Here is an 18,405-nt window from a genome sequence, read left to right as displayed (position 1 = left end):
ACACTTGAACCTCGTGTGCCTACATGGGCTTGGGAGACAATCACTGCCGGAGTTTTCTTTCTCTTGTGCATCCAACACAGAAATGTCTGCACAGTTTGTTAGACCTCATCCACGAGGGCCCCACGAAGGGAAAATACAGCCCTTTGTTTCAGATAAGGGCCACATATTACCATCCGAAGAGCATGTCATATGTTGTAGTCAGCGATTTTAATAGCAATAATAGATGTGGCAGTAAGTCAATGTCAAGCCCATAATTTAATGCTGGTAATTGCAGACCCGCAAACCTCATACAAACGAGGCTTATGCTTCCAGTTCCAACAAACACATATGTATCACTAAATGGCTGTGCGTTTCCAAGTGTTTCAGCAAAAACAGTATTTTTTATTCCAGTGCTGCGTGCTGTCAGGTCAAAAGCCTTTCTTCAGGGGTGCATTTGTTCTTTTTTTTTATAAAGGAAATCTTACTAAATAGATTTTATGAGAAAGTCACAAAGCTGGATGTATTTACAACTCTGAACTGTGACCAGTTGAAGGACAGAGCCAGGAACAATCACATGAGTGAGAAACTATGATTGTACAATAGTCGTGGTTTTCATAAAAGTATTTTTTTCACCTAATATTGAAGTTTTTAGACCTTTAAAAAATTAAAAAAAAATAGGAAAATGTAAGGGAACAATACCATAATGAGTTTTTCTAACTGGTCATTTGGATCTTTGCGGAATTCAAGACACACACAAACAGTTGAAGGGTGGGGAGATAAATATTGCTGTTATTTTTAAACGTTTTATTGTGAAATGCCCTCAGACTCTCAGAAAAGTGGCAAGGATGGTCCAAAGAAATCTTGTTCAGCCTTCAACCTGATCCCCCAGTGGTTCGCTTTTTAACACATTTGCCTCTTGTATGTTTGTGTATATGTATGTTTGTATATATGTGTCTACCATCATCAGTCTGTATCATTATCTTTTCTTTCTGTTTGATAGTATGTTGCAGATGTGAGGCTATGTTATTCCTACATGCCTGTGCCAGACTCTGTGTGCGTGTGTGTACATCAGAAAATTACCACTGATACACAAATACTATATAACTCCAAAACCCCATTTAAATATCCACAATATCATTTATAGCACTAGACAAAAAGAAGTAAAAGAGGAAGAGGAGGAGGAAGAGGAGGAGGAAGAGGGGGAGGAGCGCTGCAGAGTGGGGAGAGAAGGAGAGCTACATTGGGAAAAACAAAACCTCCGTTGGAGAAACCTGTTCCAGGTCCAGACTTCCATTCAATCACCGTAACTTCTTCATTTCCTTCAATTATAACAACCCTTCAGCCCTTCTTTTTTTCTTGAACTAGATATTTTAGAGTTATACAAGCCAATTCTTTTGTAGAATATCTCTCAGTTTACCTAATGTTTTCTCATGCTTAGATCAGAATACACATTTGTTGGGCAGGAATGTTCCAGAAGAGATGCTGGTTTTTTTCACTGTGCTTTTTATCAGGAAACACTATCATCGAGTGCTCATACTAATAATACTAATTTAGAGTCTAACTTCTCCACTTTACACTTCATTTATCAGTATTTTTTCCTTATTAAAAACTAATTAATAGAAATTTTACAGGAGATACTTTGAGTTCATGTAAGTATGCTATTCGTTATTAAAGTTTTACTAACTCATTTTAGCATCTTATGGTAATTTTTGTTTGAATCAGTTATTACAAGATGGTTGCCAAAGAGTGATTTTCTACTTCTATTGCCCTTGTTATAATTATTACCTGGAGTTTGATGGAAAGTAAAACTTTGTCTCTGTCTCTCTCCTCTTCCTCTTCCTCTCTCTTGTGAGTGTGGAGTTTGAATTCCTGTAGTAATTAAGGGGCCATGGATCTTATTATTTACTTTAATACTCCGTGGTTATGTAACCACCACCACAGTTGAGATATAGAACATTTCTATTGTTTCTAAAGGTTGTCTCCTGTTCATTTCTAGTTACCCCCCTCACCCCACCCTATGCCCTGGCAGCCCCCACAGATCCGTTTTCTATCACTGTGGTTTTGTCTTTTCCAGAATATCAGAAGCGGAAGCGTACAGTCTGTCTTCCTTCGCTCCACATATTGCATTGGATGTTTATCCGTGTTGTTACATGTATCAGTAGTTCATTCTTTTGATTGATTAGTACATTATTTCATTATGTGAACACGCCACAGTTTGGTTACCTGTTTACAAGTTGGTGGTCATTTGAGTTCTCTTCAGTTTTTGGCAGTTATGAACAACATGGCTGCAAACACTTGCAGGTTTTCCGATGGACCCAAATTTGTGTTTGTCTTAGCTAGATTCTAGCAGTGGGATTTCTGGTCCTATGCTAAGTGCGTGACTAATTTGATAAGAAACTATAGAGTATTTGAAAGCGGCTGCACCATTTTGCATTCATATCAGAAAAGTGTAAGAGCCCCAGTTTCTGTTCATTCTTGCCAGGTTCCAGTATTGTGCTTTTGACTATTAGCCATTCTCACAGTTGTGCAGTGGTATCATAGTGTGTGTTTTTCAATTCTCTAATGATTAATGATACGGAGCATCTTTTCAGGGGTTTATTTGACATTTCTATAGATTCTGTGGTAAAGGATCTGTTAAAATCTTTTGCCCATCTTTTTATTGAGTTACATTTTTCTTATTATCAAATTGTGAGGAGTTTTGAAAAGTCTGGGTGCTAATCCTTCTCAGCTACACGCGATACCTTGGAGATATTGCAGGTTTGGTTCCAAACCACTGCAATAAAATAAATATTCAACCAAGTGAGTCATGTGCATTTCTTGTTTCCCAGTTCATATAAAAGTTATGTGTGTGCTAACTATAAAGTGTGTAATACCATTGTATCTTGAAAATGTACTGAAAGTATACCTTCATTTAAAAATTCTTTACCACTAGCAATGCTACCCATGATCTGAGCCTTCGGGCGGAGTTGGAAAGGATTGCTGGTGGAGGGCGCTGCCCCAAGACAGGTGCTGCTGGCGGAGCAGGGCAGTCGGTGCAGGCAGGGGTGGCAGGGCAGCCCTTTCTTACAGTGAGACAACAGCAAGGCGTGCACATGGATCGTCTCTTCCTTTCATGAACAATTTCTCCTCAGTGTGCAGTATGGTTTGACAGCATTTTATTCACAGTAGAGCTTCTCTCAAAACCAGAGTCACTCCTCCCAAACCCTGGCACCACCTTATCAACTAGGTTCATGTCCTGTTCTCAGTCCTTTGTTGTCATAGCATCTTCAGGAGTCGGTCCATCTCATAGGACCGTTCGTCCGAAAGACGCTATGAAGGTCCTAGACGGTATCTATTTCCAATAGAAGGCAGCCTCGTGTATACTGATATCTGTTGTCCAGTGTAGCCACAGTCATTAATTATCTTAACTTGATCTTCTGGATAACTCGCTATAGCTTCTACAATATATCAGCATTTGCTGCTTCGCCTTGCATTTCTATGTTATAGAGATGGTTTCTTTTCATAAACCTCATGAACCCACCTCTCGTAGCTTCAAGTTTTTCTTCCTGCAGTTTCTGCACCAGTCTCGGCCTTCACAGAATTAAAGAGGTTCAGAGCCTTGCTCTGCATTAGGCTTTGGCTTAATGTTGTGGTTGTTATGATCCTCTATCCAGACCTCTAAAACTTTCTCCGTCTCAGCAATAAGGCTCTTGTGCATCCTTATCATTTGTGTGTTCACTGAAGTAGAATTTTTAATTTCCTTCAAGAACTTTTTCTTTGCATGCACAGCTTGGCTAACTGGTGCAAGAGACCTAGCTTTCAGCCTGTATCGGCTATCAACATGCCTTTCTCACTAGGCTTAATCATGTCTAGCTTTCGATTTAATGTGAGAGACATGCCAGTCTTACACTTGAACACTTAGTGTAGGGTTATTAACTGGCCTATTGAAATATTGGTGTGTCTCATGGAGGCCCGAGGAGGGGTGATAAGAAATGGCCCCCGGTGAAAGGAGCAGTTGGGACACTCACAACAGTTGCTGATTGAGTTCACCATCTCATGTGGGTGTGGTTGATGTCACTCCAAAATAAGTACGATAGTAACATCAGAGAGCACTGATGACAGACCACCATCATAAATATAATAATATTGGGTTGGCCAAGAAGTTTGTTTGCTTTTTCCATTAGATGGCTCTCATAGCTCTTAGTTGTCTTTAACTTTGTGTGAAAAAATTTTGTTGGATTGTATCGTGACAGCTGTCATATGAATGTGCATTTAAAAAACTTATAAAAATTAGTGCATTTTTGTGCAGTCATTTTAATATTGAAAATGGAAGAAAATATGCAACATTTTTGGCATATTATGCCTTGTTATTTCAAGAAAGGTAGAAACACAATTGAAATACAAAAAATAATTTGTGTAGTGTATGGAGGAGGTGCTGTGACTAATTGAACATATCAGGAGGATTTGGCAAAGTTTTGTGCTGGAGATTTCTCGCTGGATAATGCTCCATGGTCAGGCAGACCAGGTGAAGTTGATGGCGATCAAATCGAAACATTAATTGAGAACAATCAATGTTATACCATGTGAGAGCCAGTATACTCAAAACATCCAAATCAATAAAGTTATTGGTGAAAATGAAAAATATGTCTTTTATTTATGGAAAAAACCGTATGGACTTTTTGGCCGATCCATTACTAAAAAAAGTTTGAAATATTGTGAGATTCAGCAACACGTGACCCAGAGACATGAAATGAACAGATGCTAGTGGAGAAATGATGCCAACAGGCCTGCTTGATGCAGAGTTGTCCTGGACCGTCATTTGTAGAAACCGGGGGCTGTGAAACACAACGAAGAGAAACCAACAAAATGAGGTGTGCCTGTAGATGTTTTGCCAATATTTTCTCATAGCTGTGACTTCTCTTTTTATTTCCTTAGCAATATTTTGAAGAGTAGAAGCTTTTCATTTTGATGAAGTCTAATTTATTGATTTTTTCTTTTATAATTTTTTGTGTGTATGTGTTTTAAGAAGTTTTTGCTTAATTCAAGGTGGCAGTGATCTCCTGTGTCTTCTTCAACTGTTTATTTTTAGGTTTTGTACAGGATACAAGTGATGGATTGAGGTTATTTACTTTTTATTTTATTTTATGTAGATTTTCAGTTGCTCCCGAATCATTTACTTTTGATCTTAAGGGAGAAGCATTCAGTTTTTCTGTGAAGTATGATGTTAGCTTTAGGTCGTATAGGTGTTCTTTATGAAATTGAGGAAGTTTTCTTTATTTCTAGTTTTGTTAGAGTTTTTATCATGAATGGTAATTTGCTCTGTAAAAATGCTTCTGTTGAGATCATTATTTGTTTCATTTCAGTCTGTTAGTATAATGAGTGTCAATTGATTTCCAATGTTGAACCAACCTTACATTACCAGTATAAATGCCACTGGTGATGACTTGATCATTTCATATGTTGCTGGATTTGACATGCTAGTATTTTGTTGTGTTTTTTGTCTCCATGCTAATAATGGGTAATAGTAAGTAGTTTTATTATAATATCTTTGGTTTTGGTCAGAGTGATACCACCTTTTAAAATGAATTGGAAAGCCTTATCTTTTCTTTCTATTTCTGGAAGAATCATTGCAGAATTGTTATTTCTTTTGTTGGTTTCTTTGATAGAAATTCCTAGTGAAGCCATCTTGTCCTGGAGCATAGGAGGTTGGTTAGTTATGAGCCACATGACAAACAGCAAAAGCTCAAAGGACAACCACTCACCTTTTCCTACTCTTCCACTTGCTACTTAGAGACATTTTGCTTGTTTATCCCTTTGTTTCCATCTCTTGGACTTGGAGATTCCATTTATGTTACTATCTCTCAAATTATCCTACAGATATTCTTATGAATCCTATCAGTTGGGTACAATCAGATTACTGAAAAGTACATATTTAGTAATAGCGTCGGAGTTCTCTACCACTTTGCCAGGTTAAATGAATTGCTCATAATGACAAAGTAATTGAAACAGAGGTAGTTTTTAAACATTGGACTGTGTTCATTCCACTAGACTATGCCATCTGACCCAAGGGCTACTTATTTCGAGTTAAACATTTGCTCTTCTTTACTCATATTGGATGACATCTAGGTTTCGAGGAGATTTAAGTATGTAATTGTTCAAAGCTGCATTTTCTGAATTAGATTTACACTCGCATCATTCAGTCTACTTTTGTGGGTGTTACCTCATGAAACCAGTTTTCCAAAGAAATCAAACACACAGAAGAGATAATTGGATAACTGTGTTTTCTTGCATGAAGTTGAGGTGTTTAATCTTTGAGTGATTTAAAAGACTCTTTAAAATGAATCCGTAGTTTGCTCTGGAGACTTGCCATTCAATGGCAAGAATTGGAACTGCATGATGTAAAATGCAGAGCTTGGTGGCACTAGGTGGATGAAAATATTTGCTTCCTTTCTCATACTGTTAGAATAAACTAAAAAGGTTGCTTATTGAGTCTCCATCCAGGGTTTGGCTTTGAACAAATCACTCATTTAGTGTTGGCAGGCACAGTCCTGCTCTTTCTTCCTCACCCTTGGTGTTTTTCTGGCATGTGAGAGGGGAATGATCCAATCTGTGTTTTATGGCTTGCTCTGAATATGTTATTATTATCATTGTGTACTCTCGTAACTCACAGTGAGGTAGGTGATGCTGGGCAGCGTGGAGAACAATGACTTAACTATAGCGGGTTGAAAATGCCATGAAGTGGTTCTCGATTAAGAAACTCGACAAAGTCTTTGATTTGAAAATAGTGAATGAATCCCTTTCATCAGCAAGCATTTTCATGGAATGCTTGACAACATAGAAAGGTTGGCAATCAATAAGCTGGAGATAAACAGGTAAGTCAAAGCAGTTTCTAAGGAAATGAGGCATTGGGGTATGAATCTGACGTCTTTGTTCTTGTCTAATGCATGCCATCGAGGTAACACCATGATCATGCTTTGATCAGCTTCCTAACTATATGTTCAAGAAGAATGAGTGTTACTTTCATTTTAATAAATGTATTTAACAAATTGTTTTAACAAAGGTGAAGTATTCTTAAGACAGCCTACTCTTATAAATATATCTATGACCATGGGAATGAAGGAAGTAGTAATTCAAATAATTCTAAATTGTTTTTATTGGAAGTAATATGCCTTGTGTCAATCCACAGAGTGAGAAAATTAGAAGGGCTTGTGGATTTTAGTGCTACCCCTGCGCCACGGGGAGGGATGGGCAGAATCTTAGGCCTCTCTCCCATCAGTGTGGATCTCCAGGCTCAGTTCAGTGGGAAGGCAAGTAGAACTACTGGCTTCATTACTGTCTTAGAATCCTAGCCAGATAGGATGGGGCCAAAGGGAGGAAATATTTGTGTCTTCACTCAAGGTTCCTTAAGGCTCCTTTGGTTTTATAATGCTTTGTGTTGCACCGGGTATACCAGATTTGCTCTATAACTGTGCTTGATTTAACCATGTCCTGAGTAAAAACCCAAACAATAGTAAGTGAAATATATTCTAGGATGCAAAATTTAGAAAAAAAATGAACTCTGCTGTGATAGCCACACACTTTTGGGGCAAAATGATGTTACTCCTGCATATCAAAAAATAAAATATAAAATCAAATGGGGCTGGTGATGGTATTTCCTCTTGTATGACCTTGAGCAAGTTGCTGAAACTTTTGATCTCAACGTCCTCACGTGCATTCCAAAGCCTCTGACCTTCCTGATCCCTGGAGCGCTCTGATCTGAGCACGCCGTGTTTCTGGGCTGCAAGAGCACCAAGAACTTTAGGGGAGCCAAGACAAGAGACATGCGGGTGTGACTTGGTACAAGGAATAAGACTAAACACCAAAAGGGAAATATATTTAGCATAAAAGACCTGGACTGTGGCTGTTTTTGCTGGTCAGTAAGGGAGGAAAGTTTTTCAGGGTAGGAATTTTTCTTTATTCAAACCTCAATATGGATGTCTTAAAAATGAAGTCATGTTTGGAAGATTTATGTTCTGGTGAAGAGAGAAGATCAGATAAGTACATGTGTGTAACTCCAAATGAAATGTGAAAGGCAAAAATTATTGAAGGTCAAGTCACCTTCCCTATATATAACAGGAAGGGCAGCCTAGGGAGGGGGATCTCACTGTGTTGCAGGAGAAAAAACTGACAAAGGCCCATTCCTAGCCTCAGCGCATGTAAATACAGGGAAACAGGGCAGGTTTCTTCGGTGTACTTGACAGCACTCGTGTCCAGAGGCCCTGCTGAAGTTCATTCTCCACTGCAGCTCATTTAGACATGCCCGAGCCTCCCTGGGAACCAGTGCAATGCGCCTGCCAGGTGCTGCTTTGTAAGGAGAATTTAAGGTTCTTTTTGGAAAGAACCCATCCTAAGGGGAGAAGACGTCAACCTGGTGAGCTGTCCCAACCACAACCCAGTCATCGAGACAGGGGGCTCTTCCATGTTTGTTTTGGTGCCTACACAGAAATACATTTCTGGATGTATAATAAAAGCAAAAAGAGCTGTTTTCATTATGGTCTGTTTGTGATAAATATGTTCAATGTAGCACTGAGTGGGCTGCATCAGAGGAGAGGTTGTACTAAAGAGAAGATACATTCTCCCTAAATTAGCTTCAAATGGAGTAACTCCTGCCAGTCTGTGGCTTCAGGGGGTGAGGTGGCAGGTGGTGAATATGCTGCAGCTGTGAGGTGACAACAGAGGCAAGTGTGGCTTCTGGGGGTGGGGAGCCCAGAACAGCCACTCACAGCAGTGACCGAAAGCAGGGCTGCAGTGCCCGGAGGCTGCAGTGCTCAGAGGCAGGGCACTGGCCTAATGGCCGTGGATGCAAAAATGCCTCAGTCTTGAGAATCAGCAAGTTTGCCTAGCTGCAAAAAAAGTAACAGGAAGCATGCACAGAAATAACGAAGTTTAAAAGAAGATGGAGAATTTATGGAATGATACAACCAATTATAATTAAAGCTAAGACTCTATCAGAGAAGAAGAAGATTATAAGCAATAATGAAAGTATGATGTCTTGAGATTTTATCGTGTGTCAACAGAAAAGAATGGAGGGGGATGGAAAGATTAAGAATGAAGACAGGAAGGTAATCATAGCCCCCAAAGATGAAGATTATAGTCTCTACAAAATATGTTTTCAGAAAGAATGATACTGAAATGTAAGGATGAAAAGGCAGCAATGGACAAGAAACTCTTAAGCACCAGGTGCTGTTTTAGAAGCTTAAAACATATTGTCACCTGTAGTTTTTCTCATCAAACAATTGACTGGAAGCAGAGCTACCAAATGTCAAGCCTGGATTTGAACCCAGGTTGTTTTGACTCTAAAGCCAATCTTTTTCTTCCCTTCTTGTGGAGAAAGAATGTGACTCATGCTAAAGTTTCAGTCAAAGGCTACAGATAAAAAGCAGGCATCTTAGTTCAAGAAATGAGTAGCACATTCATGTTGTTGAAGAGGGGAAATGCTTCTGGGTATAATGTTCTTATTTCCAAGTTCAGAAAGACTTTTGAGATTTGTCTAAATAATTTTTTTGGCTGCCATTTTCATGGGGGAAAGGTGAAATAACCAACAAAATGAAGCCAGGACTTTTAACCAAGTATGTTTTTAAAAAGGAAAAAAGGAACAGATTAGAAGCCAGAGGACAGTAGCATCATCAGCCCGGGTTCTGAATTCTCTAGGGGTCAGTTTTAGAGACAAGCAGAGGGAGCAGAGCAGAGCCCAGGGACCCTCAGGGAGGGAGCAGAACCAGGGACCCCTGGTTCTGCCAAGTGGTGTTCTGTATGCTACGGATGTGCACACTGGTGCTCTGTGAACTGCCTTCAATAGAAAGGGGATGGATGGATATTTGTATGTAAGAGAAAACTCTTGTTGTGACATGTCATGAAGAAATTATATACCCGATTACCTGCTGAAAAACATAAAAATTGTACAGATCAGTGTGATCAGTTTTAGTACTGATCACATTGGGTGAGCATTGACAATTTGACCCCAAATTTCATGTAGAAGAGTTAAGGAATATCACAGAAAAAGAAAAAAGTGTTTCAGCTCACTCTGCAAAATAAATAATTGAGACATTGTGAAATCGGTACTGGGATAGACTAATAAACTAATGGAGTAGAACAGGAGACCGGAAATAGACCCCACTGATTCATGACAAAGCTGGCCCTGAAGGAAAGTGGGGGGGAGGGCAGTTCTTCATTGAGTCATGTTGGGTCCACTGGATACCCATGTGGAAAACAGAAACAAAAACAAAAAAACGACCCCTGAAAACAATCAATTCCAGTTTGATGGCTGGTCCAAAAGTGAAATGTGAAACTGCAACACCTCAACATAAGACATATTTTCATGACCTTAGATTAAGCAAAAAAATTGTCTAAAACAGGACACAGAAGCACTAACTGGAAAGATGAGCAAACTGGACTATAAGGCTAGTGCAGGGTAGGAGAAAATATCTGTTGTACATTTGACAAAGGTCATTACACATACAGCTGACAAAGGGTTAGAAATTTTCTGTGCATATAACTGACAAAGAACATGTAGACTTTTATGAATCAATAAAGCGAATTAGACAATTGAATAGGAAAAATGGGCAGGGTATTGAATAGAGACTTCATCAAGAAGATTTTTAGTTGATCAAAGAACATATGAAGAGATGTTCAACTTCTTTAGTAAACAGGGAAATGCAAACTAAATCCCTAATGAGATACCTCTAACACCTTCCAGGATGGTGAGCTGACATGAGGCTGACCATGCCCAGTGTTGGTGAGGATGGAGGGCAACTGGAACTCTCATCGCTGTCGGTGCAACTTTTGGGGAAACTCGAAGTATCTGTTAAACTTGAAGACACATTTGTATACCTAATAATTCCCCTGCTAGATATAGATCCAATGGAAACACTCATATATACACCAAAAGGAGAATTAAAAATTTTCCACAGCAATATTGTTTGTAATAGCAAGGACTTGGAAACAACCCAGTGGTCCAGAATGGATAAATTAATGGCAGTACCGCATGTTCACATGGTGGACTGCGCCTGCAGGTATCAAAACGGATAAATCTCAACAACATAAGGCAAATGAAACAAGCCATTCTCATAAGAACATATAGGAGAATCCACATGAAGTTCAAAAGCAGGCACTGCTGATTCACGATGTTACGAGTCAGCACAGACTTCCTTGTGGAGAAGTGCAGGGTGGTACTTGGGAAGAGGCGGGGCTCCCAGGACGCCGGGAAGTGCACTGTCATGTCCTGGTGGGTGGGGAGCTGGGAGAAGCAGCACTGTGACAGGTCATCAATGTTTATGCCCAGGATTTTGCACACTTCGGGTGCTGTCTTAGTTATGTGGTAGTTGAAAGTTGCTTTTTGAAAGGACCCTAAGAAACCACTGTAACAGTGGCCCTCTGCCTGTGGGGAGGGGAGAGGAACAGTTAAAATGGCAGAGCTGATAGGAACCTGCCACTCCGCAAGTGCCCCACCAGAAAAAGTTTTCGTGAAGGTAAGTATAAACCAGGAAAGCTGGTTATGGTGTAGGTTGCCTGCAGTTGTTCAGATAGTTTCATCTGATAACAACAGGAGGGAAGGAGTAAATGCTTAAAATACATAAAGAAGGGCCAGATAAAACCATAGCAACCATCGGCAAAAATGTCGGAAGGGGAAGAATATATAATATCAAAAACACTAAGTGGAGGTTAGGGTAGTAAGAGTATTTGGTACATTCTTTGGTGGGGGCAGGTTAAAATGTTCAATGTAGTGTTCGTCCTTTATTCTTTTTTTTTTTAAGGACTTTAATTACCTTTACTTTCACAAGCGATACGCTTGCCTCAGCACTATGCTTTGTTCCTGTACTGTGGTTGTGTCTGGGCCTAACAAGCAGAGTAGGGGCTCTGTGGGCATCTTCTGTGGCTCCTGCTAACAGCGGTTATGATTCGTGACTGCTGGCCTGTGGTGACCCTGGACGCTCCCGCCACCCTGGGAACGCTGACCTTTGTAGGCCGTGCAGCCTGTCCTCTCTGATATTTGTCTTCCCCCAAAAGGAGCATGGCTGCCCATTTGGGGGCCCATTGGTCACTGCCGGCTGGTCTGCAGTGTTAAGAACCATCACATTGTGTATAAAACTCATCTCACTAGGACGAGTGCCTTTTGGGAATCTCTCTACAGGAGTAGTTTTCATCTACTGGACTACTTTTAAAAGCTGGTGGGGAGAGAATGATCCACTGAAGTGAAAAGAGGTTAAAACACAGGGAAAAGGGCAAACCAGTGGGCAAAATGGAACAGCGAGAAGGAAGCCCTGAGGATGGTAGTCTGAAGACTTAATGCTGAAGGGCAAGAGCACGCAGCCAGAGAAGGGTCGAGGAGGCTGAGAACGGTGATTGACACAAGGCAGGAGACGTCAGAGGGGAAGTTTAGGAGCCTGGAAAGGTGAGAGCATGGGGGAAAGCAGGGATGGGAAGACCGTTCTCACAGCAGAAGGCCCAGGGGCTCAGACACGGCCACCCACTATTTCTAAATGAGCCAGTGCGAGAGATGTGGGAGGAAAAGGGGTCCATTTCAATGGCAAAGAACTTACTTCTTCAAAAGCAGGAAAAAAAAGAATGATAAAGAATTATGATTTCTGGATACAAAAAAAAAGGGACAAAGTTAAAACTGATAAAGAGGACACAATAATAAAGAGAAGCACTTTATATTTCTACAACACACAGAACCATAGCCCATTTGTGTTTTTACTCCTGTTTGGTGTTTTAGGCGCACAGTCCCTCCCCCCACGAGGTCGGCTTTATACCCTTGTCTGTCTGCACAGTGAAGCGTTGGTGAAGTCATGGAGCCTGTCGGGTGGCAGCCTGAACTGCCTGTGATTGAGTAACAATTCTGCTGATGTCCCAGCCCCGTTACTTTTGGAAATATCACCAGCCTCTCTGGGCCTCTGTCTCTTTAACTGTAAAATGCAGATAATATTATAACTAACTTCAGGGCCTCATGCGGATTAAGTGTGATTTATTTCGTTATGAAGAGTTCATTTGGTGTTAGCTGGTATTATTCAAATCGACATTGGTCCCTAAGGGCACCACTTGGACTCAGGTCCGGTTTTTCTGCCTCCAAATCCAATGCCCTTCCTTGGACACCTTCTACCTCTCTTCCCAGATGCGTGGGGATCTGGGCCTTCAGCCAAGCTGAGGTCTTGAGAGTCAGGGCCAGACAGTGAGAGGGTAGTCTCAGAGGGGCTGGCGAGAAGATGACGTGGGACCCAGCTGCCAAACCACTCGATACAGACTAGCAAGAAACAGACCAAGAACGTAAGGCCCCAGAGGCAGACAGAGGGCAGGAATCCACTCCAAATGTACGCTCTGTGAAGGAGACAAGGTGGCATGGTGAGTATTCTGAGATGGGACTAGTAGAAATCTCTAAAGCAGTGGTGCAGATATTTTATTATTGTTACTTTTTGGCAGGGGAGATCCATTTGTAAATGTTTATAGAATAATGATCTACTTCGCTCCTACTTCTGGCAGCTGGGACTACTTAACACCTATCTGCAGGTCCAGCTTTGTCTCCAATTTCTGTGCCAATTTTGTCCCTTGCCAACGAGATTCTTACGAGTCCACTAACTAGGCCTTCTTTCAGGTAGACCAAACCTGATGCTGCGCTTTGCCCTTCAATATGCTCGTTCCTTGCGGTTCCATCCATTCCCCTGAGAGTGGGCAAAGTGGCTGCTGTACCCGAACTCTGGTGAATGCCAGGTCCCCGCTGCCTGAAGCTGCCTCTCTTTGCAGGGAACTCTGCACCTTTCCCAGGCTGGAGCTCTGCCTGTCCCCTGCCATCCAATCCAGTCTAGTGCCAGAACTGCCACCTGTGGCTACTAACCTTTCAAAAACATTTTATTTATTTATTTATTTTTAGAGAGAGGGGAAGGGAAGGAGAAAGAGAGGGAGAGGAACATCAGTGTGTGGTTGCCTCTCATGTGGCCCCCACTGGGGACCTGGCCTGCAACCCAGGCATGTGCCCTGACTGGGAATAGAACCAGTAACCCTTTGGTTCACAGCCTGAGCTCAATTCACTGAGCCACACCAGCCAGGGCTGCTCATTTGAACCGCAGGGTTACACTGGGCTATTCCTTTTAGTCTGCTTGATCTCTTGGGTTTGACTTTCTTGATGAGACCTGTCTTGGCAGATTAAACATGTCTTTAGTTATCACACATGATGTATGAAAAATAGCACTTATCTAATGCTAAGCATTTCTATGTGTCGGCCCCTGTGCCGCATACTCATTCTCCTATTTAATCTCCTGATTGAATAAAAAGTCACTGGTCAGTAGTGACTAAGTGGTAGTGTTCAAATAATGTCTTATGTCTCTCATGTGCCCTTGTTGGATTTATTAAGGGGGGAGACCCTTAAAACAGAAAACCTAGAATAAAACAATATGGTCTCTTTTGTTCAGGTCCAAAAATGGTTGTCCGTACTCTTTTTTTTTTTTGTATTCAGAAGGCCCTTTGCAGATTTAATAACGTCTACACTCTCTCCATAGGAAGATCCATAAAATCCATATTCTCATACAACTTATCACGCAGGATTATACTCTGCCCCAAAGCCTATATTCATGGACCTCAGGCTAAGGATCTTTGATTTGGGAGAACTCTTTTTGACTTAGGGAGCATTTCAGGGCTGGCGTTGAACCCTAGCGAATATCTCCTGCCAGACGCTCTGAAATGGCTGTGGTGGGAGTGACTGGATTACACACTCACTTGTGACTGGAACGGCTGCTGCTGTTTCAGAATCTGAGGTTTCTCATAAGGAGAGGGAAGTATAAGCCTTGCACTCTTATTTATTCTGTTCTTGTTCCCACTCTTCCAGAGATAATTCTTTTCCCAAATTCTGCTGAGAGATCCTTAGGTGGGCAAGAGATCTTTCAAAGTCTGTTGTGGTGGCTTTTTAAAAAAGTTGGAATATATTGCTTCCTGAAGCCACAAAATTGCTGTAGGTTGTGCCGAAGAGACATTTTCAGAGTTCAGGCAGCCTTTGGACCCTGATTCTAGTATAATTACCAAGCCCACTGACAGGCTAGGCCGAGAAACATAATATAGACTTCGGTAATCGGCCCAGTCACTTCTGTCATTTTTACGTTGAATTAATGCTCTGGGCATGCCTTCAAAGTCACGCTGTGGCCTGGTCCTTGGTCATTTATCCTCATAACATCCTTATGTAACCAAATTCTTTCTATCCATGTTCTCTTTCCATTTTTACATAAGAAAATAAAGGCGCAGGTCTACGGCACCCACCTATAGATTGGAGCTATCTTACATGCTTTTTCAACCGCAGACCAATGGATTCTTTACACTCATCTTTGGTTTTATCTCTTGTAGCCACATAAGATTGGCAGGTAAATAAAATTTTACTCACATAAAACTGAAAGGGTGGCTTTGAAACATGTCTGTATTTTTCTAGGTTAGAAAAAAGAAATCCTGCTTTTCTCTTCTCTTTTTCTAGAATGACACCAAAATAGCATTACCTTCCACTTATGGATTTATCTTGATACGGTGATGAAGCTGAGATTCCCGTGTTAGGTGGGAGGAACATTCGGATCTCTAAAAGATAAATCCGACTTACTTTAAGTGAGTGCTTCCTGTCGGATGCCACTCGGGGGGCGGGGCAGGCAGGTACCGCTGGGCCCAGTGGCGCTTGGCTCAGTCCAGGCAGGAGCGGCCTGTACTGAGGGGATGGAGAGGCCTGGGGTGCAGAATGAGCGCTACAAAGTGCAGAGGGATTCGTCTCTGTGTCTGAAGGCCTTGCTCCTATACAAAATAAGGAACCAACCCAGCCTGGTAAATTAAAAGTGGAAGATGGAATACGTTCACCTTTTGGAAAACAAGAGAATAAAAACTGCCAGAGCCACCCTCTGGGTAGGTGCTATGTGACCTTTTTGCCTGTCCCTGCCAGTGATGTGGACTCGGGCATCAGTGTCCTGTTCTTCCACTACCAGACCTGTCTTAGGTGGATACCAGCAAAGAGCTGTGCCAGGTCACTGGAAAAGGGCAGGTGCATTTGTACACATTGTAGGTCACTTACTAATGACACATCGGGAAGAGATGCAAAAAAAAAAAAAAAAGCCATGAAGGCTGTGTGGACATTCTGACATTCTGAATCAGACAGACCAACCCGTGGCTGGGGACGTCAGGCATACTTTCCAGTGTGGCCCAACCCAAGATGATTGCCCAAATCTGCAGACGTGAAAGGTCACCGTGGTCACGCACTTGGACTGACACGGGTCCTCTGCACATGCCGTTCTAATTAGCTGGGGTTCAGGGCAGGGCACCAGCCAGTTTTACTTAATGGTGATAGTTTTATTGGTTCCTTGACAATTCAGTGGCTCTGAGAAGGGCACTATGGCTGCAAGATAGAGAAGCAGCACATGGAATGGGAGGAAGAGGCCCAGGAAACAAAGGAGGGGTACAGCCTGCTCTTCCAGCAGTTCCTGACCAGTGGGGCTGGCACGGTTTGACGTGAGCTGCCTCTTTTGTAGCAATCACATAATTGCCACACCAAAGGGTGATTTACTTGTCCAAAGTTGGCACTCACCCAGTCTGGTACCCTCTTCCCCCAACTTAACCCCACATTCGAGAAAGGACAGACCCTTCCAGTGAGAAGCCTCTGCTCCGTGCAGTAGGTGTTTTCAGGGTGTATCAGAACAGGCCACACTTGTTCATGTCCATCGCACACATTCTGCGTTAATTTATTGCCTTTCCAAACAATCTGAGCGCTGCCATAGCTGAGAGAGCTGGGATTTGAAGCCAGGTCCGTCTGACTCTGACAGACAAAATAAATAAAATCTGCAAGTCAGGCAGACTTGAGCGGGGGACCCTGTTCTGTCACCAGCTATCGGTATCAGTTTCAGTCAAGTTATTTCATACTTTTGAAGCTGTGCTTTTCTCTTCAGATTTATTTGTGATAATAACATGAAAGCTTGCAGCTGAAATAAAATGAGGTCAGATACAGAAAGAGCTTGATACAGTTCCTGGTATATAATAGGCTTTCAGGAATTAGCTAATACTGCTTCTTACAGAGGATCGTGTAAATATACTGAGTAATTCTGAAGGTCTTTATTTTTTGCTTCCCTGTTCTTACCATATAATGACATATTTAAATGCAAAGGCTAATGTTTTCTGTCATGCAAAACCTTAATAGTTTTTAGTGATCCTGAGTAGTAGTACATACACATCAATGAAAAATAAGTGGGAAAAAGTAGAGAAAGAACAAAGGGGAGGGTGTTAAGAAAAGTGTGTCATCTTATTTCCAAACTTTAGATGGGATAAAACTTAAGACTTCAAAAGAAAATAAATAATGAAAACAACGGCTGAAAGACACTGAATGTCATACCTGCGAATTAAACTTTTAGGATCTGCTGTGCAGCACATTCCTTTGGAAGGCAAGACTGTGTTCATGGTTTATATCGTTTGCTCAGACTTGTTTCCAGTCTGAAACTTTGCAGGGGACATTTCAGACCAGATCCTGTGACACAAGCCCTGGCGTTGAGCAATGTGTGTAAGCGCACGAGTCCTCGTGCAGTTGAGTGAGCTGCACTGTTTCAGGGAGTGGATGTTCTCACGCGACCTACTGGTTTTGTTTTGCAGAATTTTTAGTCTGTGTTTTTTTGCTAATTCTATCATGTAATGGCAGTGAGACTTTGAATAAGTTACTTAACCACCCCTAACCGGACTTGCTTCCCCAATGGTTATAAGCTCAAACTAACAATACTTCTTTTGCCCTATTGCTGAGATAATTAAATGAAATTAAAGGGACTGTGAGGAGGAGAAAGTAGAGAAGTATCATGAAATATTAAGGAGATAAAGGTTAGTACTTATTCCTCTGGAATGTAATCACACTGTAGAGTACCACATTTGTTGCTTGTTAATATATATATGTGAATTCTTATTGATGTACACACTTTAGGAGATATTTATAAGAAATAACTGTTCGCAGAGAAGAGCTGGGTAAGAATATTAACTTCTTGAAAATTGTTAGAACAACTGTGCACAGTCAAAGGAGTTGAAGCAGTTAGGGAGTCAGGACATTATTGCTGTCTTCTGCTTTTCTGAGCTGTTACCTTTTTGTGCTTAAACTGGGTTTAACTAAAAAAAGATTTACTCACCACAGATGACAGGCCAAGGCAAAACATGCATTTTTGCTCTCTAGTTGATGCATTATTTTAATCCACAGTCTTTAATTCCTCTGGAATCCAAACACGACAAATTGAGGATAAATATATTTTACATGCTTAGAGGACAGTTTTATGCACATGTTTTCTTTCATACGTGCAGTCGGGACTTGACTGCCCTTATTTCCAGCGCTTGTTTTCAGCATTTCTGTGGTTTTGTGCTGTACTCGAGCAGGTCCGTGGACCGAGAAGAATGAGAAATAGTGACTCTGGTAGAGGAGCCAAAAGGGGAACT

The sequence above is a fragment of the Artibeus jamaicensis genome, unplaced genomic scaffold (assembly GCF_021234435.1).
Source record: "Artibeus jamaicensis isolate MK-2021 breed Jamaican fruit bat unplaced genomic scaffold, CSHL_Jam_final scaffold_537, whole genome shotgun sequence".
Classification (NCBI taxonomy): domain Eukaryota; kingdom Metazoa; phylum Chordata; class Mammalia; order Chiroptera; family Phyllostomidae; genus Artibeus; species Artibeus jamaicensis.
The sequence above is the reverse complement of the archived record's forward strand: the minus strand, read 5'-3'. Positions refer to the sequence as shown.